General features: G+C 41.1%; 1 protein-coding gene across 2 annotated transcripts in view; it reads right to left on the reverse strand.

The window, feature by feature from the left end:
* Positions 1–26,474, reverse strand: part of LOC308689660 (protein NLRC3-like) — a gene marked incomplete at its 3' end in the record, with an annotated part of 83,062 nt that overhangs the window by 44,957 nt on the left and 11,631 nt on the right. The window lies entirely within an intron of this gene.

The raw sequence follows: 26,474 nt of genomic DNA on the forward strand, positions 1-26,474 counted from the left end.
GTTATTGCTTTTTACCTGTTTTGAAGAAAAGTTACTTTGCTTGCTTTAAAGGTAATGCCATATATGCTGGAATATAAAAACGCTTGAATGCTATGTGATTGGAAAGTACCTGAAAATACTTGAAATGATGTTGATGTAGTAAACCCCTAGATTGTTATAAGTAATAAATAAATGTTCCCTTTTGAGGGAACTCGCACGTTTTCGATGACGTTTTGGAAACGCCCCTGCATGATTGCGTCTGAAGCACTTATGTCAACTAGTCCAATGGCAAGAGTGAACATCGCGGGCGGGTGACATCCAGTGTTGGGTAAGTTACCTTAAAAAAGTAATTAGTTACTTTTTGTGAGAAGTAACTAGTAACTATAACTGAGTTAGTAACTGAGTTACATTATTACAAAAGTAACTAATTACCAGGGAAAGTAACTATTGTGTTACTTTAAAAAAAAGTTTAAATATGTGAAATAACTTGGATACCGCCAATATTAAATATGTTAAATGAATGAAATGGACACTAAATAGAATCAATTATTATTATAAAACATTGTACACTAATCTACACTATTTTAATGTTGCTGTGGGACAATGTGAGAGACACCTATTAACCCTCTGGTGTCTGAGGGGTTTTCTGGGCCCTGGAGGTGTTCTGACATGTTCTGACATGCTCTGACATTTGTGCTTTTTTCAGTTATTTATAAACATGTTAATGGCAAAGGTGTAAATTCACTCTATATAGCACAAACAGGGCTACCATAATATGTGATCAACATGCATGTATATGTTTGAATTTTTAAAAGAATATTGTTTATGCGTGGTTATTGAAAAAAATAAAAATGAAAGTTGCTGAAATAAGACCACAAAACACATACTAAATATGTGTCAACAAGACTTTTGACTAATGAATGTTGTCGCTTCGAGCTCTGGCTTCAAAATGAAGTGAAAATCATCCTGCCTAATCGTTAACACACAATTTAAATCAATGTATTGTTTTATAAGACAGGTTTTGCTTGGAAAGCCAATATGCGAGGGGGGCATGAACGAGGAGTGGTTTACACCTGAGAATACAATGTCCCACCCAGTATGCGTAATGACTCTGCATAATGAGCCATTCATTCAGGTGTGACACTGACTGAGACCCACAAGAATGAATGCAAGGACAAAAGATATATTTAGAAGAAGACTTATATTGACCATTTAAGATTTTGCTTACATCTATCTTGTAAATATGTTTTGCTATTTTATTAAAAAGGTTACAATTACAACAATAATTACAATTTCAACAATATTTCAAGTGTAAACTCTTTACTCTTTCTTTGTAAAAAAATGATTATAGGCCTACATTTTATCATATGTATTCATTAGTTTGAATATAGCCAACATTGGAACATCTAACATCTTAGTTTATTACTTTATTTTTGACAAAAATAGTATTATATATATATATATATATATATATATATATATATATGTATAGAACATATGAGCAGAAATTGCTAAACAAAAGCTTATTTGATGTGGCAGTATATTCTACAGTAAAAACTGTACCCAAATCTAGTCAACAAAATGTTGTCTTTCATATTTCGCCTGACTGTAACGTTGTTTTTATGAAATATTAGGGAATATAAATGTTAATTTGCAGTTTAATACGTTGCTTATACAAAGACATTTTATTTCAACATATTTCAGTCGATTTTTACTCATCTCAGTATAGCAAAGCATTTTAGTTGATTAAAGCGGTTTATTCTTTCACACACAGACACGCGATTCATATTTAGGCTAAACAGTCTTTACAAATATGTACCCTTCATTCATCTCACAGAAACGCAATTCATATATTATAGAAACGCGATTCATCTTTTTGCGGTTTACATAGGCCTACACTAACGTTATTCCATATTAACACTAGAGAAAAGATAACTTAGCCTACCTCACTCCTCAGCGGGATCTATTGCTCCTCATATCAGCACTGTTCTGAGGAAACTTTTCTCCAGGATTATTATGCCTCACTCGTGGCGCGCTGTGTTTACAGCTGATGGGCGTTTCACAGGTCTGAAATGGTTCTCAGATTTTGCGTTTGAATAGCGCGCGCTCTCCGGGGCGTGGTCACATTACATTTGAATGAGCTCTAATGAGCTCGACTGGAATCGCTCTCTTTTAATACAGATTTCACAAGATGAGAATATTTGTTTTTTATATAAATTACTTCATTTAAAAGAAGAGAATTCAAGCTTCATGCCTGTGCGTCTGTATGCCTGTTTGACTGAGTATTCGCTGAGTTACAGTTAATTTTCGGACGCGTTTCAGAATGGACTTAACTGACAGAGAGAAGGCAGAACTCGCATCACGTTTATTTTTCTTTATTTGGCAAAAAGCACAACACTTTGTTTTTATTGTGAGTATACACAAAAATAATACACATTTAACAGGATCGATTGATGTATGAAACGTGTTTGTAATATCAAAGTCAACAGAGCAAAATTAATCTCTTTTGAACTGATAAAAAAAAAAAGCGAGCAAATCACGCCGGCATGATTGCCGACCTCAGAGGGTTAAGTTAAATATTAAAATATTATCATTACTATAGTGGAACAACAAAACACAATAGATAGTCGAGCGTGCTCTCGGACACATTCTGTCTCTCTCACGCACTGTCGAGCGTGCTCACAGCATTCGCCTCGCTTTTGTCCAGTCCGGTGCCTCATAAATACACCCACACCAGAGAAAAAACTTTGCAGGTCCTATGGCTGAGATAGAGCCTACTCTGACAAAAACTGCTTCAGTGAGCTCAATTATAGTAACGCCGCATTTTATTGTCAGTAATGGTAACGGCGTTGTAACAGAGGAAACAGTAATTACACTGAACAAAATTATAAATGCAACACTTTTGTTTTTGCCCCCATTTTTCATGAGCTGAACTCAAAGATCTAAGACTTTTTCTATGTACACAAAAGGCCTATTTCTCTCAAATATTGTTCACAAATCTGTGTTAGTGAGCATTTCTCCATATTAGACAGCATGATTATTCCACAGGTGTGCCTTAGGCTGGCCACAATAAAAGGCCACTTTAAAACGTGCAGTTTTATCACACAGCACAATGCCACAGATATCGCAAGTTTTGAGGGAGCGTGCAATTGGCATGTTGTCTGCAGGAATGTCCACCAGAGTTGTTGCCCGTTAATCGAATGTTCATTTCTCTACCATAAGCCATCTCTAAAGGTGTTTCAGAGAATTTGGCAGTACATCCAAGTGGCCTCACAACCGCAGACCACGTGTAACCACACCAGCCCAGGACCTCCACATCCGGCATCTTCACCTCCAAGATCGTCTTAGACCAGCCATCCGGACAGCTGCTGCAACAGTCGGTTTGCATAAACAAAGGATTTCTGCACAAACTGTCAGAAACCGTCTCAGGGAACTTCATCTGCATGCTCGTCGTCCTCATCGGGGTCCTTGTGCAGGATAGAGTGTCGCTTCCCGTGCTCCCCCTCAGAAAGTTTAGGGACTGGGACAGCATTCTCAGTGGAAGCCTCCGAAGCAGAAGTTGGATCTGAGGACCGTTCTGCTTGCGAAGAAGTCTTTGGTGAAGAAGAGGTCCTGACGCCCATGGAGTCAGCCTTCTGAAGGCAGCCCCCTCCAGGGCGGAGCGGTGTTCACCTCATTATATGGAGGCACCGCTCCTCTGTGCCTCGGGGCGCAGCGGGTTCCAGCAAGCCCCTGATCCAGCGCCACCACGATGCTGCGTCAGGCTTGCGCCCTCCGAGGAGGGTCGAAAGTCAGTCAAATCGGTTGTTTCCTGCCAGTATGCTTCAGGTCACCAACGTGGCTGCTCTTATTACACCAGAGACCACCCTCGGGAGACAACACATTGGTGGTCTCTTATATAAAGCATCAGGGGGTCTGTGTCCATGCAAGCTATGCAAACTGGCAAACCAGATCCTCCTGTGGTCCCAAGGAAAACAGCTCTCCCTGAGAGCAGTATACGTTCCAGGGTACCAAAACTTAGAAACAGACATCCTGTTGACCCAGGGGCTGAGGCCCGGAATGGAAACTTCATCCAGAGGTGGCGAAGCATATATGGGAGGTATTTGGCCAAGTGGAAGTGGATCTTTCGCGACTCAGGATACGACGCACTTTCCACTTTGGTTCTCCTTCATACACCCACTCCCTTGGGGTTGGACGTTGTGGTATAGACATGGCCGAGGCTACATCTGCATGTTTTTCCCTGATTACTCTGCTCCCAGGAGTTCTGGAGAACTAAGTCTAAGTCTACTACTAGTAGCGCCTAATGGCCGAGCTGACTGGTTCTCGGACCTGGTGTCCCTCCTCGACGGCTCTCCCTCTGAGATTCTGATCAGGAGGGACCTTTGGTCTCAATTGGGAGGGGTGACCCTTCACCCCAGCCCAGAGATATGGAACCTGTGGGTTTGGCCTCTGGGGCGGCCCAACTTATAGACTTTGGTCTCTCAACTGAGGTTGTGGAGACCATACTTCACTCCAGAGCTCCCTCCACGAGGAAACTGTATGTATTGACAGTAGGGCCCAGTAAACTGCCCGATTGGTACAGTGCTGGAGTTACTGCAGGTTTGTTTTTCCGCAGGGTCATCCCCTTCCACACTGAAGGTGTACGTGGCGACCTTAGCTGCTGACCATGTCCCTTTGGGTTATGTATCCCTGGAGACAAACCATTGGTGCATGTTTCCTCTGTGGTGCTTTAAAGCCAGGAGGAGTATGGTGGCTAGAAAGCCTTATTAAATAAGGAGGTATCCATAAAGGATGTGGTATGCAGCAGGCTGGTCCTCTCCGCTCACATTCGTACGGTTTTACAACGTCGACCTGGGTGCTTCCCCCAGGTTCACAGGTGATCTTATCTAGGTTGTGCTCTCAGTATTCACACAGACAGGCTCTTGTTCGTATGGCGTTCAGGCATTCTCGTTCCCGTCTCAGGTTATGACTGTAACCCTAGTTCCCTGAGAAGGGATCGAGATGCTGTGTCACTTTGCCATACTCCCTGCATCCCTGTGATCGACTTGCTTTGGGTAAATCGAAGCTGACGCCGGTCAGACCAGATGTACTTTTATCCTTTCCTGGTCGTGACGTCACCCGCCCGTGACGTTCACTCTCTCCATTGGACTAGTTGAAACAAGTGCTTCAGACGCAATCATGCAGGAGCGTTTCCAAAGCGTCATCGACACTGCGCAAGTTCCCTTCTCAGGGAACTACAGATGTGGCCTTTAAAAATGCGCGTCTCAGAGAGAAGAATGCTGCGAGCACTTCCGAAATTCTGCGGGATCCTGCAGAAGGGGGATTAGGTGTTGGACGCAGGAAATACTAAAACCTGTAGATGGCAGTCGTGTTTCATGTAGGCCATACTGACGACAATACTGTATGTGTGCTCGACTTCATGTTGAGCTATAGTTCGCACAAGTAGTATGATATTGAAGTAACATGACAGGGATTCTCGGTGCTTTGGCAGTACTTTGATGTCATACACATGCACGCTTTTTGGCAAACGTTTGGTTGGCGAAGTTTTCTTTTGCCAGTTACATAAACAGTCACATATTCTTCATAAAAATCTGACTCAAATGTGCATCATTTGTCTTATTTTTTTTTCTGTGTACTTACAGTAGAAGAGACGTGATGTAGGCTATGATAACTGAGTCTTATAACACAATAATTCGCGAAGACCTTTGAAGAGACCGAGAGCATTTGCGCAATATCATTAACTAGTTTATCTAATTTTACATTTAGTTCCTTTTTGCATCTGAACGTTTTTAATAGCTTTAACATGGGTGTAATGCGCTTTTCTGCATTACTGTACAGTACTTTTTATATTATCATGTTTCCCTTTACATGGTATGAAACACATAGGCGTCGATTTCGGTGGGGACGGTGGGTACGCGTACCCACCAGATTTCGTCATGAGTCATTTTGTACCCACCACTTTTAACTTCCGTCCATATTAATTTTACTTTTGGCGAGTGAACTGGAGATCGTCTCTTAAATGGACCGAAACTCAGCGTATAATGCACGTTCACATTCACAGCGTATTTAGACACATTTAGATGCATTCATCATTAATTTTACCGGTTCTTTGTGGCAAGCTTTATGCGTGCAGTCGTGCGCTTGAGTGCGGCTATATTACGTAAACGCTCATAACCTGTAGGCTATATAAGTAATTAAATTAATATAAAGGGGCGATTTGTCCATGAATGACTTAAATGAACAACTAGCCTACTAGTCGACCAGAAAAAAAACTTTTAGTCGGAAGCAGCCCTTATTCCACATTTTTTCGAACCAGGCAACAGGAACGAGCGGAGCGGAATATTCAGAAATGCGCTCTCCACTCATGAGCTCTGATCGGAACAAACCCGAACCTCACTGTCTGCTGAACTTGCGCAGAAACATCAAAATATAACCAGCTTTTTAAAATGGTTTTTAAAACTAAACACTATTTTAGCACAAATTATGAGCTTATTGGCGATTTTTTATAATTATTGACAAAATTAGAATATATTAAAAGTTTATTTTTTTTTTTTTTAAGTTTTAGGTGGGCCTGTTGAAAAGTGGGGCAGTGCCTGAGTTACAGGACATCGTCTTTCAAAACATAACCTGCGCGAAAGAGAGAAAAAAAATGAATGCGTCATTGTACCCAGCACTTCTGAAAATGCACTTCAGAATGCACCTCAACAAATAAATCTTTCAACAAATAAAAGCTTTTTAATTATATTCTCTTTTTGTTGTATTTTTGTAGCCTATAGATTAGATTGCATGCCAGGAAGAGGCTTATGCTTTGTATGAACATTTTTTTATCACATGAAACGTGAAACGTTCCATTTCTTGCTGTAAATGTCAGCTGGTTATATCAACATATGTCAAATTAAGTTACGCAATATCAACTTTAAATTTTTATAAGTTATAAACATTAATTTGAAATAACAAAGCGTATGTATAGATCTGCTTAAATAGCATTTAAACAAAGGAACTGCAAGGGTAGGAATTAAAACCCCACACACTGGTGAAAACTGGAAAAAACGGTTTTCTTTTGATTCCCTGAGAGGAGATCGATTATCATTGGGGGTTGGCAAAGAATTGGCAGACCTGGGGGGTGGGTGGTTTGTAATTTCTTGACTCTGTGTCAATTGGTAGCAGCTAAAACAAGCAGCTAAAACAAAGACTGTGCAATTAATTACATTTTGGAATTAACTTACTTCATGTCGTTTTATTTATACACTGTAAAAAAATATTTTTTTGAATTTGTAAGTAAAGTTAGCATTAAATATGTTTTACAAACAACTGGTTTACAAACTCTTGGAGGTTTGTGGTTACCATCATTCAGAAGAGTGGTGCTTGTGTTTAGACTTGTGTTTTACGTGATTAAATCAGGAAGATTACATTGGTTTCTTTTCAGTGTAGGACAGTTTGTTAACAAAATGCAAAAATATAGTGTATTTATAAACATCGCTAAAACAAAGAGTGAGTAAGAATTAAAAAAGTATTAAAGTTAAAGCTGCTGATAATTTTGTTTAAATTTACTAGCATTTTCTGAGTGAAAATTGTTTCCTAGCTTTTTTTTAAGTAAATCCTACTCCGATTTTTTCCAGTGTAGGTTTCTCATTTTTATCAGCTTTCTTTTGCTTTTCAAAGGGCCGTCTACCTTTGCTACCGCGGTCTCACTCGCTGTAAACACGGATTTTGTTTCAGATGCAAAAGCATTTTATGTGTAATTTAACCTATAAATTAAACTCATTGCGTTTATATTTTGGGCGCATCTGTTTGCCCTTACATGATTTACTAATAAATGTATATTTTAATTGAATTGTCTTAATGGATTAAGCATACAGATTTTTTCACGTTAGTCCTAGAATGTCTCAGGGGGCTTGATGTCTTGCCAACAGTTTGACAATTTGTTAAATGTTCACAAAATCTATATAACGGTGATTAACAGATGACTTCTGAAATTAAATAAAAATGACAAGAGGTTTCTGCCCGACAGCTACAATATGTTATTAAAAAAATAAATTACATCATTATGGAGAAATGAGTACTTGCAGAATATGTAACTGTACTCATTTTTTTTTTTTTGACGAATGCTTACCAGCACATTACTTTTTTGTTTCTTCAACTTAAAGATGAATATACTCATTTAGAGATGGGCAATTTTCAGCAATAGCACATTATATTCATATTTTTGAGCTCATAAAAAGATTTTTAGTTTATTTAAATGACGTTTTTTATGTTTTTATGCACTTTTAGTTTTGTTGCAATTTCACCAAAAGCTTATAATTAGCATTTTCAGAAGTGATGGGTACAATGACGCATTAATTTTTTTTTCTCTCTTTCGCGCAGGTTATGTTTTGAAAGATGTCCTGTAGCTCAGGCACTGCCCCACTTTTCAACAGGCCCACCTAAAACTTAAAAAAAAAAAAAAAAAAAAAAACTTTTACTATATTCTACTTTTGTCAATAATTATAAAAAAATCACCAATAAGCTCATAATTTGTGCTAAAATAGTGTTTAGTTTTAAAAACCATTTTAAAAAGCTGGTTATATTTTGATGTTTCTGCGCAAGTTCAGCAGACAGTGAGGTTCGGGTTTGTTCCGATCAGAGCTCGTGAGTGGAGAGCGCATTTCTGAATATTCCGCTCCGCTCGTTCCTGTTGCCTGGTTCGAAAAAATGTGGAATAAGGGCTGCTTCCGACTAAAAGTTTTTTTTCTAGTCGACTAGTAGGCTAGCTGTTCATTTAAGTCATTCGTGGACAAATCGGCCCTTTATATTAATTTAATTACTTATATAGCCTACAGGATAATGAGCGTTTACTAGGGGAAAGGCGGGACGATTGAAACGCGGGACGGATGAAACACTGAGATTTCCTTGAAAACCACTCACGTCATGTACGTCAAATTTCGTCAGCACGTACAGCACGCAATGTCTACCATACCCGCGAAAACATTTCTTCTTTACGTCGTGCCGTTTTGGAGTTAAAGCCGCAAAGCTGTTTTTGAGTGCTGTAAGTGAATTCTTTCGTGCTGTACTTTTTTTTGACTGACAAGTTGGATTTATTGTTTCATGTGCCATTGTAATGATAATACAGCAGGTGTATTAGTACTGCAACACACCCTTAAGTGTGCCTTATCAGAGTTTTTTAGTTTAAGGCGAGACACGGCAGGCAAAAACATCGTTTTTTTTTCACTAGTCAATTTTGAGATTTTGGGTTATTTGTCTTCAATAACATGTATTCTTTCAGACTTGTGCTGAAAAAAAGCCCAAAATACACATTTAGGTCTTTATTTTACTACACTTTGTCTGTTTGAGTGTGCAGATTTCGCCGAAATTCATCAAAAGTTGGCATTCTAAATCTTCCCGCTGCTCCGCGATCGCTGTCTCTACCCCATCATAAAATACACCGTTGGAAAGCTCTCTCTTTATTGTACAATGCTGTCGGATCCAAATATGGTCATTTCCTGTCTATCAGCAACCAATCATGCAAGTAAAACAGGCGATTTAACTTGAAATGCGCAATCTCATTGGCTATGCCAATTTCTGAAAACGTGATTCGTCCAGAATCATCACGTGACGTGCTCTGATGTTTCCGCGGTAGTTCAAAATGTCGAAAGATAAGCGTGTAAAATTCTCTCAGAGAAGCCGAAAACAGTTGTCATTAGCTAGAAGACACAAGGGATTACCAACAAAGACAAAAGATGATGAAATGCCATATGGGTCTTCACAATTTTTTTCATGAGAGCCGCACTGATAGGACAAAGTCAGTAGGAGAGCCATACGTCGTCCTTTCAGTTTCGGTTCTCAATCGATCAAGTATTTACATGTTCTCTCGATAATCCACCTCTTTCAATCCGATCGAAATTATTTGTAATATAGCTGACACTTTGAGTTTGTAATGGGTTATGTTATAGCCCTACTTATTTTTAAGGTTTTTAAGAAATATCTGTAGTGACTGGCTGCATGATATCGCCGTATTTTTTACAGCCATGCGAGCCACAAATTAAAGCTTATTGGCGGGCCGCACGAGGCTCGCGAGCCGCGCAATGAGAACCCTGACATAGTGTGTCGGTGTCGATGCGTTACGAACAAGCTGTAACATTTTGAACACATCTAAATGTAAGTCAAAAAGACACATTACATTTCAAAGCACTCAAAACCCATGAGCCAAATCCTGAAAACAGTCCCCTCAGTCAGCTGATGGTGAAGCTAACCAAACAGGCTCCCTTCAGCACTGGTTCAAAACAACTCAACAGGACAAAACTAATTATGAATCATTCAAAATATCAATATTTAGAACATTGGAGAAAGCAAACAAAGTGGACTAAATTGTTATTTGACAGAGTATCTGCACACTGTCAGAGAAGAAGAGACGGATCCTGACTAAATACAGGCTCAGTGACCACCAACTGGGTCAGACAGAGATGCACTTCCTCCTTCACTGGGAAAAAGTATCATCATCACTAAGTGATTTACACCTTGGACAAATAGCCAAAAGAATAAAACTTCCCAAAGTTAGCACCAGAAAAGAAGCTGGAAGTTCTAGAGGGTACAGCAGCTCCACTGACAGCTAAATGTATCTGCCTGAGGGACTGTGATACCGGTATTTAGTTTTTCCATTCCACCTGTGTGATGGACTGTTGATGTGTTGTTTTGGATGTTATAATCAGTGATGGATGAAGCAATAATGAGTTTTGGATGTTAAACAGTGTGATACATGGATTTTACTTGGACCTAAAGCATATTTTGTCTGTAATTCATGGCTTTCAATAGAAATTAGTGGAATTTTGCCATAAAAATCTTTAAAGGCCGTTTTCTCAAAATGAGTTTTTTCTTGCACTCCTAGTCACGATTTTCCACTTCTGTAGCACCTACATACACCAAACTTTACAGTTGTATTCCTAACTATATTGTGAAGATTTGTTCAGAGGGATTTGTTGATATATCATTCTTGGCCTGATTTATATGACATTTTATGTCATTGACATACTATTGCCAGTATTTTCTGATTTACAGGGTAACAAAAGGGTATATTCATAATCCCCTCTGAACATGTCTTTACATTGAATATATCAACAAAATGCAAAAATAATTTTGAACCTTGTTTTTTTCAATGGTCAGATTCGTCACTTCAAATTATATGCAAATTAGCGCATATTTAATTAGATATAGCCTCATTAGCATATTTAACAATAAAATTATAGAAAACTTGCAATGCATTTTTTTCTCCTATTCATGTGAGTAATCAACTGGTAAAGTTTGATGGTGATATCTGTAAGTTAACAATTTTACCCTATTCACCTGTAGTGTCTCGCCTTAAGGGCAAAAGAGGTTTAAATGACAGGAGGCGCTGTCGGGAAACAGTTGAAACAGTGTTTCAACCGTCCCGACCGCGCATCCTGCACGTTAAACCTGGTCATAGCCTATACTGTTCATAGATTCATATACTGTTTCTAGACTTGTGTTTCTTTTAATGCAAATTAATTTTCAATTACGCAACACATGCTATCTCTGTAATAATCATCAATTGTCCAATCTTCAATAAATTTAATTTATCGTCTTCTGGTTGACCTCGTTTTCTTCATAATAACAGGCTATTCAACTAGCAAACACGCAATATGACTCAAGGAAGAAATGTAAGAAAATTAACTGTGAACGGATTTGTCTGTCTTCGTCAAAATAGCCTATTAGAAAGATTACAAAATGCGCATAGGCTTATCGCATATTGTTTGTTCGGCGACAGAACAAAAATGCTTAACATGAACCTTTAAATAAAAATAAATTACAAAATATGTTTGTAACAATATGTACATAAGTTACTTGTCAGGTATTGTTCACAAAAATAAGCATTAGATGAATAGTTGCCATTTAAACTGTTATGTTTCATCCGTCCCACCCCTGTGTTGCAATCGTCCCGCACATATGTGAGTTGTTAATCACAAAAAAATAAAAAATCTATCTGTAACCTTACCTTAGAAAACGACATTTATCTGAAAAGTGTTTCAACTGTCCCGGCTCTCCCCTAATATAGCCACACTCAAGCGCACGACCGCACGCATAAAGCTTGCCACAAAGAACCGGTAAAAGTAATGATGAATGCGTCTAAATACGCTGTGAATGTGAATGTGCATTATACGCTGAGTTTCGGTTCATTTATGAGACGATCTCCAGTTCACTCGCCGGCGCCTCCATGTCGTGATTGTCTGCTATATTTACTTCTTATTTATTAAATCCAGGCAATTGGTTCATGAAACATTGATTAAAATGAAGATATAATTAATACAAAACGAAATTCAATTTAAAGAAAGGCAGCTGTTCTGTTTGAGGTCTCTGTGAAAGTTTTAAAGCAGTCTTTTAGTGCCGCTTTCAGAGCCCTCACGTCCGTAACCGAGAACTGACACGTTGTTTTTTCCCTCATAAATGCGAACACGAAAAATAAAATAAAATGAATATTATAATGTGTTTTTTGTTGGGTCAGACAATGATTACCAAATTTCTCTCTCATATTGCTCCTACTGAAAACGGTCAATAAAAAGCGAACCAAAAGTCAAATTAATATGGACGGAAGTTAAAAGTGGTGGGTACAAAATGACTCATGACGAAATCTGGTGGGTACGCGTACCCACCGTCCCCACCGAAATCGACGCCTATGGCAGAGTCACGTGTATTATGCTCACACTAAATTCTCTGTTGCACTTAGTATAAATGCGCATTGCACGCACAATCATCTTAATAGTTGTACAAAAAAGTTATGCGCTGGCAAGAACGTCACTTTGCTGTTTTAATAAAAGCAATGTTAAATATTCTGCATGCACTCATCTTCTGGAAACCACAGAAATGACAAAGCATATAAAAAAAATTACGTTAACGTAAACGTTGTCCAATACCCCTTCATGTCTTAAGACAACTTTGAGGAACCTTTTGGATTTACAAAGATTTTCAAATATCTGTATTATACAGTACTGTAAATATTTGTGTGTATTACCATTTATAATTTATATTTTATTGTGGATGTTTTCTCACAATCATGATGTAATGTGAAGTAAAATAAAAAATCTAATGTAAAGTAATAATCTATAAACATATGCGCCACCTGGTGGATATTCTGTGAAGCGAAACACATTGAGGGAATTTGTAAGTAGTGCCCCCCGAAAGCACTTGCAGAATTCTGCGAGACGAATTGCCGAATGCCGCAGGACAAAACGCGCGTTTTTAAAGGCCACATCTGTAGGGTTACAGTCGTAACCTGAGATGTTTTTATTGTATCTATTACTATTGCCTCCTGTGAGACTTTACCTATAACTACAAACTGAGCTTCAAAAAAGAACCACCACAAGGAAGTCTTCTACATCATTACATTCCAGGATAACTTTAACCTGCTGCGTGTGAGTACTCCCTGGGGTTGGCGGTCGCGCCAGCGAAACCAGCTCGCTTTTTCTAATCAGTGCAAAAGAGACTCAAAATACTCTGTTGATTTTGATCATATAAGTGTTATACATCATTCGATCCTGTTAAGTGTCTATTTTTTTGTGTATATTCACAATAAAAACAAAGTGTTGTGCTTTTTGCCAAATAAAGAAAAATAAACATGATGCGAGTTCTACCTTCTCTCTGTTAGTGAAGTCCATTCTGAAACGCGTCCAAAAAAAAAGATAAAAAGATATGTCACTTTTTTCACATAAAAAGTGAAAGATAAAAAGTATTTTTTATCAGACAAAAGGCTGACAAAAATACAGCCGTTGCATCGGCATTCAACTGCGTGAATAGCAGTTAGCGCTCTGCTTTTAAATTGTTTATTTAAATAATTTTTTTATCTATTATTCTCTCTTACTGTTATATGATTCAATGACATGACAAAGTGAAACTATTGTAGGTGTTTTTCATTGCATGGTTTTCAATTTAAAAAAAATCTTTCCCATATAGTTTCCCAATAATTCCCATTACGTTCTCAGAATGATCCCAGTACATTCCCCTAACCTCTTTACTCTGATATCATGTACCCTGTAGTACGTCAGTAATCATCCAGCACTGCCACGTCTCATATAGTATAAGCGGCATGGAAGACGGATGGATGGATGTCAATGATCAGTAACCTTCAACAAACCACGTCTTGTTTTAATCTGTTGTTGACTCAATAGAAATGATCCAAGCACATAAATCATTATGTGAAGGATTAAATGTGTCCATTAAAATGTAAGATTTCTTAGAGCTTGGATCCAACCACAATATCCCATATTTTACTACTTTTTTTTTTTAGCACCAAATAACATGTTAAACATTTTCTTATTTCTTAGGCTTCACTTTTGATTATTCTTGTGTAAGACTGCATTTGTGTAACTTCTTCCTGTTATGTTGTGTGCACATCATGGACATACAAAGAAAAAAGAAGTACTTGCACACACTGAAACTGGCAAGAAACCATAAGTTGAAGATACACACACACATTTGCGCACAAACATTGCTTCCTTGTTTCTATATTTCTTGAAATGCAATATATGATTAGGTTGATCTTTAATTACTATGATTGGATGGACTGAACATCCTGGATGATTTTGCCATATCTTGTGTATAAATATGACTCTTCTTCCTTAATAAACTTGAGAATGTTATGGTACTGCACTGTATTTGCCTGATCATTCTCCCGAGATCTTGTGCTGCTGCTCTTTTTCACTTTGTTAAGGGGTATAATAGGCAGAAAAGTGAGATGATAGAGATCAGATGGCTGTTCCATTAAACAAGATTAGAATACACGCCAGGCTTATTTTGGTTAGTCAGACTTATTGTCAGTTGATTCGGTTTCATAAAGCAAACTTAAAATAGTTCAAACTCAGTTACTCTGGCAACTTATGCTGGAAAACTGGTCCAGGGCAGGCTAACTGTCAGGCTAAGCCTCAGTTGTTACACAGATCCTCTGACACTGACTGTCAGGAACACAATGATATTACCACTGACCCTCTCGCATACCATTATTTGACTTTATTAACCACTATCAATCCAAAAATAAATATACAGTATATAGAAAATCAACTTTAAAAGGCTACAATGATAAATGAGACAATATATATCTACAAATGTGTGCTATATATATATATATATATATATATTATTTTACTTTCATTGAAGTAAAATAATTGAAAATGGGGGGTAAATCACATTATAAAATAAATGCTTTCTCCAAAACATGCTGGCCATAATTATTGGCTCCCTGTTATTAAATACTTTATCAAATACTTTTTGCAACCGCCTTTTGCCAAGATAACAGATCTGAGTTCCCTTTCGAAGGGAACTCAACAATACGTCATCATGACGCTATGGGGAACGCCTCAGGCGTGACAGGTGTCTGAAATCAAATATCAACTCACAGCAATCATGTTGACCGGCGACAGCCCGTGAATCATCAGCTTGATTGATTAACGCGCGACCTAGATGTATAAAAGGGAGCCTTGCACACATGACAACATCTTTTCGTCTTCAGGGACTGTTTGTCTGATTTAGAATATCGCTTCAGAGAGGAAATGAAACGCGCAGAGAAAAAGCAGAGCTTTCGCAAATGTGCAGACCCGTGCCCAAGATATTTGACGCCGGGTGACACACACGATCTGTGCGTCTTCTGCTTGGGTGAAGAGCACGCACAGGAGGCTCTCGAGAGAGCTTCTTGTGCAAACTGCGAGAGTTTTTCATTAAAGACTCTCCGCTCTCGTCTGACCCTTTTCTCGAGGGAAGAGGTGTCAGCATCTGAGCCCCGTGGTACGGGTCCCGCTCGGGCTGAGGCTCAGCGGCGACTTTTATCATGGGGTTCTCAGATGGAGCTGGCCGATCGTCTTGAGAGGGAGGTTAACCTCTCAGACAGTTCGTCCACTGACGAGGGTGAGCTGCAGGTAGATGATGATGTTTTATCATTATCCCCTAATGCGTCTGCAGCTGGTGCTCTTCCGGACGGGCAGGTTATGGTTGATGATGCCGTCAGTCAGGCGGAGACCGAGCCATCTCAACCATCCTGCCCTGTGTATGGTGGAGGGTGAGCTGGTGGACGTTATGGGGTGCGCCACCGACAGATTACAGCTGCCGTGGAGGCGCGTTATGGAAGAGACCGCTCGTGGTCGGTTTCTTCCCAGCCATAGGCCACCAGCTCAGATGAGCCTTCCATTCCTTCCGGATCTCCATACTGAGATCAAGGCGGCATGGAAGAACTCATACTCTGCCCGTATTCATCCACATCAGCGGGGTAGTTTCGCTGCTGTGGATGGAATCGCAGAGTATGGGTATGTGTCGATGCCGCCAGTTGACGAGACGTTGGCTAACTATCTCGTCTCTGGGCATGCTTCAACACTAAGGGCTCCTACCCTGCCATCCAAGCCGCTAAAAACAACTTCGCGCTTGAATGGCAGAGCATACACAGCAGCGGGTCTGGCTGGTGCTGCTCTGCACACACTTGCGGTGTTACAGGCGTACCAGGCCGACCTGCTGCGGGATCTCGACCAGGGGACAGGACTATCCCCTGAGGCGGTCACTGAGCTGCGCCGTACCACGGATCTTGCTCTCCGGGCCACCAGACAATCTGCTGCCGCATTTGGCCGGTCAATGGCGGCTATGGTGGCCACGGAGAGGCATCTATGACTTAACCTGGCTGACATCGGGGAGAAAGAGAAGACCTTTCTTCTCGATTCGCCGGTTTCGCCCGCTGAACTTTTTGGCCCCTCCGTTCAGACGGTGGTTGAAAAGTTCAGGGAGGCGAGGGCACGCACAGCTGCTTTTAAAAGCTGCATTCCGCTGAGATCCGAGTCCGCACCCAAGCAGGCGGGAAGGCCTGGTCCGTCTTGGTCTGAGGGCCATAGACAGGCCCAGAGGGCCAGTGTCTCCTCTCGTGCGCCTCCTCCTGCCCGGAGCAGATCACAGAGGAGACGCAACTCCCGCAGGAAGAAGGATCTGAGGGAGTTTATCCAGGAAAAGCGCACTCAGCGGCGCTAGGGTTAATCTCCCCGGATGCCTTCTCCTAACATTCCCCAGGCGTTTTCTTACATCAGGCCTGGGGTTGGGCCCATGATGAGTATCATGTCTGATGGCCCTCTTCGACCTGGTTAGTAGGAGTGCCTCTTTCAGGCATGTAAGTGGTGAGCCCAGGTGCTCTTTGGAAGAAGGGATTCCTGACGTGTCTTTACTCCACACGCCGCAGGTGTACTGTCTGGTCTTCTTGTGAAATGTTTTTTGTGCGCAAATAACATATTTCTGTTTCTCTTACAGACCGCGTCTCCTGTATAGAGTTTGGGGCATGTTTTGGTAAGAAGGTAAAAATCTAAAGTTTTTTTTTTGGAGGCTGTATGGCAGGTAGTAGGCCTTAGCAGGCCTCCTTGACCAGACAGTCCCCATTTAAAAAAAAAAGAAACAATGTGGTGTTCAGGTAATAGGCTTTACCAGGCCTTCCTGAATATGAGCCCCCATATACTGTGGTTATTCAGGTTATAGGCCTCACTAGGCCTTCCTGAATATGAGCTCCCACATACTGTGGTTACTAAGTTATAGGCCTCACCAGGCCTTCTTGAAAATAGTTCCCAGGTAATGTGGTTATCAGGTCGTAGGCCTCACTAGGCCTTCCTGAATATGAGCGCTCACATACAGGGTTGATTATGAGCTCCCACATACTGTGGTTATCAGGTCAGAGGCCTCAACAGGCCTTCTTGAATATGAGCTCCCACATGCTGTGGTTGAATATGAGCTCCCACATACTGTGGTTATCAGGTCAGAGGCCTCACCAGGCCTTCCTGAATATGAGCTCCCACATGCTGTGGTTATCAGGTTAGAGGCCTCACCAGGCCTTCCTGGAAGATGGGCTCCCACATATAGTGGATGAATTTGAGCTACTACATACTGTAGTTGGTTATCAGGTCAGAGGCCTCACCAGGCCTTCTTGAAGATGAGCTCCCACATACTGTGGTCATCAGGTCAGAGGCCTCACTAGGCCTGCCTGAATGTGAGCTCCCACATTTAGTGGTTGAATATGAGCTCCCACATACTATTGTTGAATATGAGCTCCCACATGCTGTGGTCGCCAGGTTACAGGTCTCTCCGCCCTCCTGAGTACTAAGCTCCCACATTCAGTGGTCACCAGGTTGCAGGCCTCACCAGGCCTTCCTGAATGTGAACTCCCACTCAGTGTGGTCGCTAGGGTATAGGCCTCACTGGTGGTGAGCTTCCACATGTCAAGTTGCAGGCCTCATCAGGCCTTCCTGAATGTGAGCTCCCACGTATTGTGACTATCAGGTTACAGGCCTCATCTGGCCTTCCTGATCATGGGTTACCACATGCTGTGGTTGCCAGGTTACAGGCCTATCCGGCCTTCCTGGATACGAGCTCCCACATTCTGTGGTCGTCAGGTCACAGGCCTCAGCGGCCTTCCTGAGGATGAGCTCCCGCTTACTGTGGTCATCAGGTTATAGGCCTCACTAGGCCTTCCTGAATATAGAGTGATGAAGTACATGTACCTTTACTTCATCTATTTTTTCTTCTTGGTACGTATGCTCTGTACCTTCTTAGACTCATACTTATGGTAAGTCACACGACTGAACGTCTTGTGTACTTTCTTAAATCCATATTTTATGATAAGGGTCATGCGCTTTACGCTTCGGTCCCTTCCTATGTAGCTCAGACCCTGGTCTTTCACCTCGGGTCTCACTTTAGATGTGTCCTGTTGTCAAAGCATGCTACGACAGACGCCTTTCTCTAGCTAACTTCCACATTCTGATGGGCTCCCACACACTGTGGTCACCAGGTTACAGGCATCACCAGGCCTTCCTGGAATCGGAATGGCTAAGTACACGCACTTTCGTTTCATGTACTTTCTAAAATCCATACTTATGGCCTTTCTGAAAAGCCCCCACATGGTGTGGTTGTCAGGTTACAGGCCTTATCAGACCTTCCTGAAAGTAAGCTCACACAGGTTGTGGTCACCAGGTTTCAGGCCTTATCGGCCTTCCTGAGTATGAGCTCCCACGTGCTGTAGTCGTCAAGTTACAGGCTTCATTGGCCTTCCTGAGTATGAGCTCCCACATGCTGTGGTCACTAGGTTACAGGCCTGACCGGCCTTCCTGATGTAAGCTCCCACCTACTGTGGTCGCCAGGTTACAGGCCTCACCAGGCCTTCTTGGATTTGGAATGGCTAAGCACACGCACTTTCGTGTCATGTACTTCTAGAATCCATATTTATGGTAAGGGTCATGCGCTGTCCGCTTCGTTCCCTTTTTTATGTGGCTCAGACTCCGGTTCTTCGCCTTGGGTCCCACTCTAGATGCGTCTTCTGTCGCAATGTTTTACGTCAGGCGCTTCCCTTTCCCTTAGGTTCCCTAACCCACATTATGTGGTTACAGGTAGGCCTTTCTGAAGGTAGCCCCACATTGTGTGACTGTCAGGTTACAGGCCTCTCCGGCCTTCCTGAATATGAGCTCCCACATGCTGTGGTCGCCTGTTTACAGGCCTCACCGGCCTTCCTGAGTATGAGCTCTCACGTACCGGAGCTCCCCACATGAGGGCAGTTTTCGGAGCGAGCACTGGCGGGCCGAGTGGCTTACTGCTTGCTTCGCAGTCCCTCGGGTTGGATGCCTTTCCTAGAGGCAAGTGTCCAGAGGCTCTGTCCTCAGACAGACGGGAAGTGGCCAGACTGTAGTGTCTATGTATTGACACCAGGTCAGGCCTGCCTGGTGGCATTTCAGTCCTAGGCCCTCAGGCCTCCTCAGTGTTTTTGAAGTACAAACACTGGGTAGATCCGTGGATTAAGTAAAGAACTCCCCTCGCTGGCAAGGGTTGTAAAGCACTATGCGGAGTCATACTCTCCAGGATATCCCGTCTCTGAGATCCGGGCCGAGTGGTTTACTGCCTGCTTCGCAGTCCCTCGGGTTGGATGCCTTACCTTAAGGCAAGTGTTCAGAGGCTCTGTCTTCAGACAGACAGGAAATGGCCAGACTGTAGTGTCTTATGTAGTGACACCAGGTCAGGCCTGCCTGGCGGCATTTCAGGAGGCATGATCCCCTGAATAGTGACTGGCTGGGGGTCCCTTGGGTCCCCTAGCCACACTCCCTAGAAGTGACCTCTTCTATTGGAAATTGTGGTCCTAAGCCTTTGAGCTGGCCCAGATTACCCCCCATTAACTATGTTCTGGCGGTTTCTTGGTTCATTAGCTTGGGCTATGACCGGTAGGGAGTGCTGTCACTGACAGCCCGATGTGACCTGAGGGTGAGTGGTTCCAGTGTTTTCTGAATTACTGGTTCTGACAGTTGTCACTGCCTTTTGGCATGCACTCCCCTCAGCATGGCAGAGTGGGTATTTCGTTCCCCATAGCGTCATGATGACGTATTGTTGAGTTCCCGTCGAAAGGGAACGTCTCAGGTTACGTATGTAACCTATGTTCCCTGAGAACAGGGAACGAGACAATACGTCTCCCTGCCATGCCTCAGGGTCTGCCTGCAACAGTCCCTTCAGACGATAGGATGTTGTCATGTGTGCAAGGCTCCCTTTTATACATCTAGGTCGCGCGTTAATCAATCAAGCTGATGATTCACGGGCTGTCGCCGGTCAACATGATTGCTGTGAGTTGATATTTGATTTCAGACACCTGTCACGCCTGAGGCGTTCCCCATAGCGTCATGATGACATATTGTCCCATTCCCTGTTCTCAGGGAACATAGGTTACATACGTAACCTGAGACGTTTTATTCTATTATGCCTGATGAGTTTGGACAATAACTGACAAGAGATCAGAGACCATTCCTTCATACAGAATCTCTCCAAATCCTTCAGATTCACAAGTTCATGTTGGCAGTTCTTCTGTTCAGTTCACCCCACTCATTTGTTATAGGGTTCAGTTTAGGGGACTGGGACGGTCATGGCAGAAGCTTCATTTTGTGCTCAGTTACCCATTTTTGTGTTGAGAGTCTTTGGCCACTCAAACTTTCCTCCTCACCGCGCATTAAGACAATATAGACACATGTCCTCTTCCTGGCAGATTCGTTACATCTTTAGTTGATTGTAACTTCTTAATTATTGCCCTGATGGTCAAAATTGGGATTTTCAATTCTTTAGCTATTTTCTTACAGCCACTTTCTATTTTGTGATGCACAACAATCTTTTGATGCACATCAGAACTATATTCAGTAATGATACGTTCTCTGTGACGGATTATTGTATTGCTAATCTCGTATTGTTAGTCTCTTTTTGCGACTGCTCCTGATCGATTGCTCCTGTCTGCCTCGCTGCCTGCTGTGAGTGTGTTTGCTTCGGTGCTGTAAGCTCCGTTTAAGCCTCGTATTTCTTTGTTTTGAACCATCATTTACTACAATTTGTAGTTGTTTATACTACTAAAATACATCTTACCCAACATCTCAGATTAACCTGACATCGCTAGCTTCCGTTACTACTAGCACAACACGCTAGTAATTTGCTAGCCTGTTAACGCGCCACCCGTGCGCTATGCTATTTTTATTTATTTATTTTTCTCTCGCACGCCAGCGCCTTTGAGTTCATAAAAAGCTCAGGTGAGTAAGAATCAGTCAACAAACACGGTGAGTAATGTCTTGTCCTGTTATTGTCACCTGCACTTCATGCCACATGTTTAGCATAGCCTTCTCTGTCGGCAATATAGGATTTATATGTGATAAATGTAAGGAGACAGTTAGGTTGACAGAGAAGATTTCAGAGTTAGAGACACGCATCCAAACGTTAATTGAGGATAGTAAGAGTGCAAGAGATTTAAATACTGCTTTGGATGCGCCTAGCATAGTGAACTCTTTACATGAGTCGGTTCTGGCTGAAGTAGAGCCTGCGCAGCCGGGCAAATGGGTGACAGTGAGGGATCGCTCTAGTTGCGGATCTAAAATCTACTCTTCCGTTCCGATTACCATAACAAATCGATTTGCCCCGCTCAGTGAAACACCCACTGAGAATGACTGTGCCCTAGTTATTGGCGATTCTATTACACGGAACGTGAAAATAGAGACACCAACCACCATAGTCACATGTTTGCCGGGAGCCAGAGCGCCTGACATCAAAGCAAATTTAAAAGTGCTGGCTAATGCTAATCGTAAATTCTCTAAGATCATTATTCATGTCGGCACTAATGATGTTCGACTCCGCCAGTCGGAGATCACCAAAATTAATATTAAAGAGGTGTGTGAACTCGCAAGTACGATGTCAAGGACTGTAATTTGCTCTGGCCCCCTTCCTGTTAGCAGGAGTGATGAGATAGTTAGTAGATTGTGTTCGCTTAACGGTTGGCTGTCTAAGTGGTGTCCGCAAAATAATATAGAATTCATAGACAATTGGAAAAGTTTTTGGGGCAAACCTGACCTGTTGAAAAGAGATGGTATTCATCCCTCCTGGGATGGTGCTGCTCTTCTCTCTAGTAATATGGCACATAGTCTTAGAGCTCAAACATGACAATCTGGGGCTCAGGTCAGGAAGCAGACAGACTGGCTTAACCGACCGTCTGCTAGCGGCCTCGCGTCACCAAGGTCAGATAAATCCCATCACATAGAGCCTCTTTCACTTAGCTATCATCATATAGAGACTGTGTCTGTTCCCCGAACTTGGAAATCCAAAAAACGTTTAAACCCATCTAAGGTTAAAAATGTAATTGATGTTCAACAAATAAAAAACAGATATAATACAGATGAGCAAATGCTAAAGCTCGGGTTGCTGAATATTCGATCGCTTACTTCAAAATCACTCATTGTTAATGATATGATTTCAGATAATAACCTAGATGTGCTGTGTTTGACAGAAACCTGGCTAAAACCAAACGATTACATTACTTTAAATGAGTCCACCCCGCAAGATTACTGTTATAAACATGAGCCTCGTCTGAAACGCAAAGGGGGTGGTGTTGCTGTAATTTATAGTAATATTTTCAAAACCACTAAGAAATCAAGTTTTAAATATAATTCTTTTGAAGCATTGGTGCTTAATGTAAAAATATATAGTGTAAACGATAAATCACGTTTGAGATTTGTGCTGGCTACTGTATACAGGCCACCAGGGCACCATACAGACTTTATCAAAGAATTTGCGGACTTTCTATCAGAATTAATATTGATTGCAGATAAAGTACTAATTGTTGGTGATTTTAATATACACGTAGATAACGAACAAGATGCATTGGGATTGGCATTTAAAGACATTGTAAACTCAATTGGAGTTAGACAACACGTGTCAGGACCTACTCATCATCGTAATCATACTCTAGATCTAATATTATCACACGGAATAGATGTTGATGCTGTTGAAATTCTGCAGCAGAGCGATGACATCTCAGATCATTACCTTGTCTCGTGTAAATTACATTTATCCAAGGCTGCAAAGCCGACTCCGTGTTTCAAATATGTTAGAACTATCACTTCTGCCACTAAAGATTGCTTTATTAATAATCTTCCTGATCAGTTTCATCATCTCAGCATCCCAGATAGCTTAGAAGAACTTGATATAGCAACAGAAACTTTTAACTCTCTCTTTTCCAGCACTTTAGACACAGTTGCTCCATTGCGCTTAAAGAAGATTAAAGAAAATAGTCCAATGCCGTGGTACAACAAGCACACTCAGGCCCTTAAGAGAGCAGCCAGAAAAATGGAGCGCAGCTGGAAGAAAACAAAACTAGAGGTATTTCCCATTTCATGGAAAGAGAGCTCGATTACTTACAGAGAGGCTTTAAAAGCTGCTAGATCTGCTTATTTTTCAACCCTATTAGAAAAAAATAAACATAATCCTAGGTATTTATTTATAACGGTGGCTAAACTAACGAAAAAGAAAGCTTCAAGCACCGAAGTTTCCAAGCAGCACAGCAGTAATGATTTTATGAACTTCTTCACTTATAAGATTGATAATATCAGGGACAAAATTATAACTATGCAACCGTCTACTACAGTATCGCATCAGGGAGTGCATTGTAGTCTCCCTGAGGAAAAATTTTATTAATTCGTTGCTATAGGAGAGGAAGAATTTACTAAACTCATTAAATCATCTAAATCGACAACATGTATGTTAGACCCTATACCGACTAAGCTACTGAAAGAGATGCTTCCAGAGGTCATAGATCCTCTTCTTAATATTATTAATTCGTCTTTGTCTCTAGGATACGTACCAAAAAACTTTAAGCTGGCTATGATTAAACCGCTTGTTAAAAAAACGCAACTTGATCCTACAGAATTAGTCAATTACAGGCCAATCTCGAATCTACCTTTTCTGTCAAAGATATTAGAAAAGGCAGTATCCTCACAACTGTGTTCCTTTCTTGAAAGAAATGATATCTGCGAGGATTTCCAGTCCGGATTTAGACCGTACCATAGTACCGAGACGGCTCTCGTTAGAGTCACAAATGATTTGCTCTTATCATCCGATCGTGGTTGTATCTCTCTATTAGTGTTACTCGATCTTAGTGCTACATTTGACACTATTGACCACAACGTTCTTTTAAATAGACTCGAACATTATGTTGGCATTAGTGGAAATGCACTAGCATGGTTTAAATCATACTTATCTGACCGTTATCAGTTTGTAGCAGTAAATGAAAAGATGTCTCATCGATCACAAGTTCAGTATGGCGTACCTCAAGGCTCAGTACTAGGACCACTGCTGTTCACTCTGTACATGCTACCATTAGGAGATATCATTAGGAAACATGGAATTAGCTTCCACTGTTATGCTGACGATACTCAGCTGTATATTTCTTCAAAACCTTACGAAACTTATCAATTCATCACAAAATCACAAAATTAACGGAATGCTTAGCTGATATAAAAAATTGGATGACTCATAATTTCCTACTTCTAAATTCTGAAAAAACAGAGATTCTAATTATTGGACAAAAAACTTCCTCACGTAATAACCTAGAATACTGTCTAACACTTGATGGCTGCTCTGTTAAGTCTTCGTCGTCGGTTAGGAACCTGGGTGTGCTCTTTGATACCAATCTTTCATTTGAAAGTCACGTGTCTAGTATCTGTAAAACTGCATTTTTCCATCTTAAAAATATATCTAAATTACGACATATGCTCTCATTGACAAATGCGGAACAGTTAGTTCATGCGTTCATGACCTCAAGGCTAGATTATTGTAATGCTCTACTGGGTGGTTGCCCTGCACGCTTAATAAACAAACTACAGCTAGTTCAAAACGCAGCAGGCTCGAGTTCTTACCAGAACCAGGAAGTATGACCATATTAGCCCGGTTCTGTCAAAACTGCATTGGCTCCCTATTAAACATCGCATTAATTTTAAAATATTGCTGATTACTTACAAAGCACTAAATGGTTTAGCTCCGCAGTACTTGAGCGAGCTCTTAACGCATTATAGTCCTTCACGTCTATTGTGATCTCAAAATTCCGGCCAGTTGATAATACCTAGAATATCAAAATCGACTGCTGGCGGTAGATCCTTTTCCTATTTAGCGCCAAAACTCTGGAACAGTCTTCCTACCATTGTCTGGGAAGCAGACACACTCTGTCAGTTCAAATTCAGATTAAAGACACATCTCTTTGACCTAGCATTCACATAATACATTATAGACTCCTATAATTCAATGTTAGGCTGCATAGATTAGGTCAGCCAGAACCGGGAACACTTCCCATAAATCCTGATGTACTCGTTACATCATAAGAAGAATGGCATCTACACTAATTTCAGAGTCTGTGTTTATCCCGAGGTTTTCCCGCAGCCTGCCGGATCCAGGCCGTATACATCTGACGAAGGACCTTCGCCTGGACCCGATGACAACGCAGTGCTGAAGTGCCAACTAGTCTCTCCCTATGGAGGATCCCTTTACCACTCTACAGATAAGGCGTTGTCGGGAAAATTCGTTTCGCGTTCCTACCCCGAAGAGACAAAAAAAAAAAAATTCTTTATCAAAATTTACAAGGAAAGACAAGTACTTTGTTTAGGCTTGGCTTGTAGGGAATTCCAAACTTGCGCACGTATATTCAAACGCACATAACTATAGAACCCATTCTAAATGCGCAATGCCCATCAGCGTTTCTCACAGGTTCGCGTTTAAAGTCTGTGTAGAGAGAATGGTGTTGTCTTAGCGGCCCCTAATTTAATAACAAATGATCGTTGCGACGGAAGCAAATCAATCAAAACTAACTTTAGCTGGAAAATAACTTTATTAAAGAACCGCTATAAAGCCAAAACAATCTCTGTTATCTTAAATGATACGCTTATCTATGTAAAGCTGCTTTGAAACAATCTACATTGTTAAAAGCGCTATATAAATGAAGCTGACTTGACTTGACTATTATTTGGTTTTACTCATTGTGATGGATGATTAAAGAAATTTGGCCTTTGTGTATTCATCATATTTAAACTCCTGTGAAACAAGAAGTCATAGCTAGACAATTTCATGTTCCTAGTCACTCTGGTGTGCTAAATAAAGGTAAATATTAATGGGAACATACTTCAGAGATATTTTACTCGTAAAAAATTCTAGGGGTGCCAATAATTGTGGCCGAC

The sequence above is a fragment of the Scardinius erythrophthalmus genome, assembly GCF_964197995.2.
Source record: "Scardinius erythrophthalmus genome assembly, chromosome: 4".
In the NCBI taxonomy this organism is placed as follows: domain Eukaryota; kingdom Metazoa; phylum Chordata; class Actinopteri; order Cypriniformes; family Leuciscidae; genus Scardinius; species Scardinius erythrophthalmus.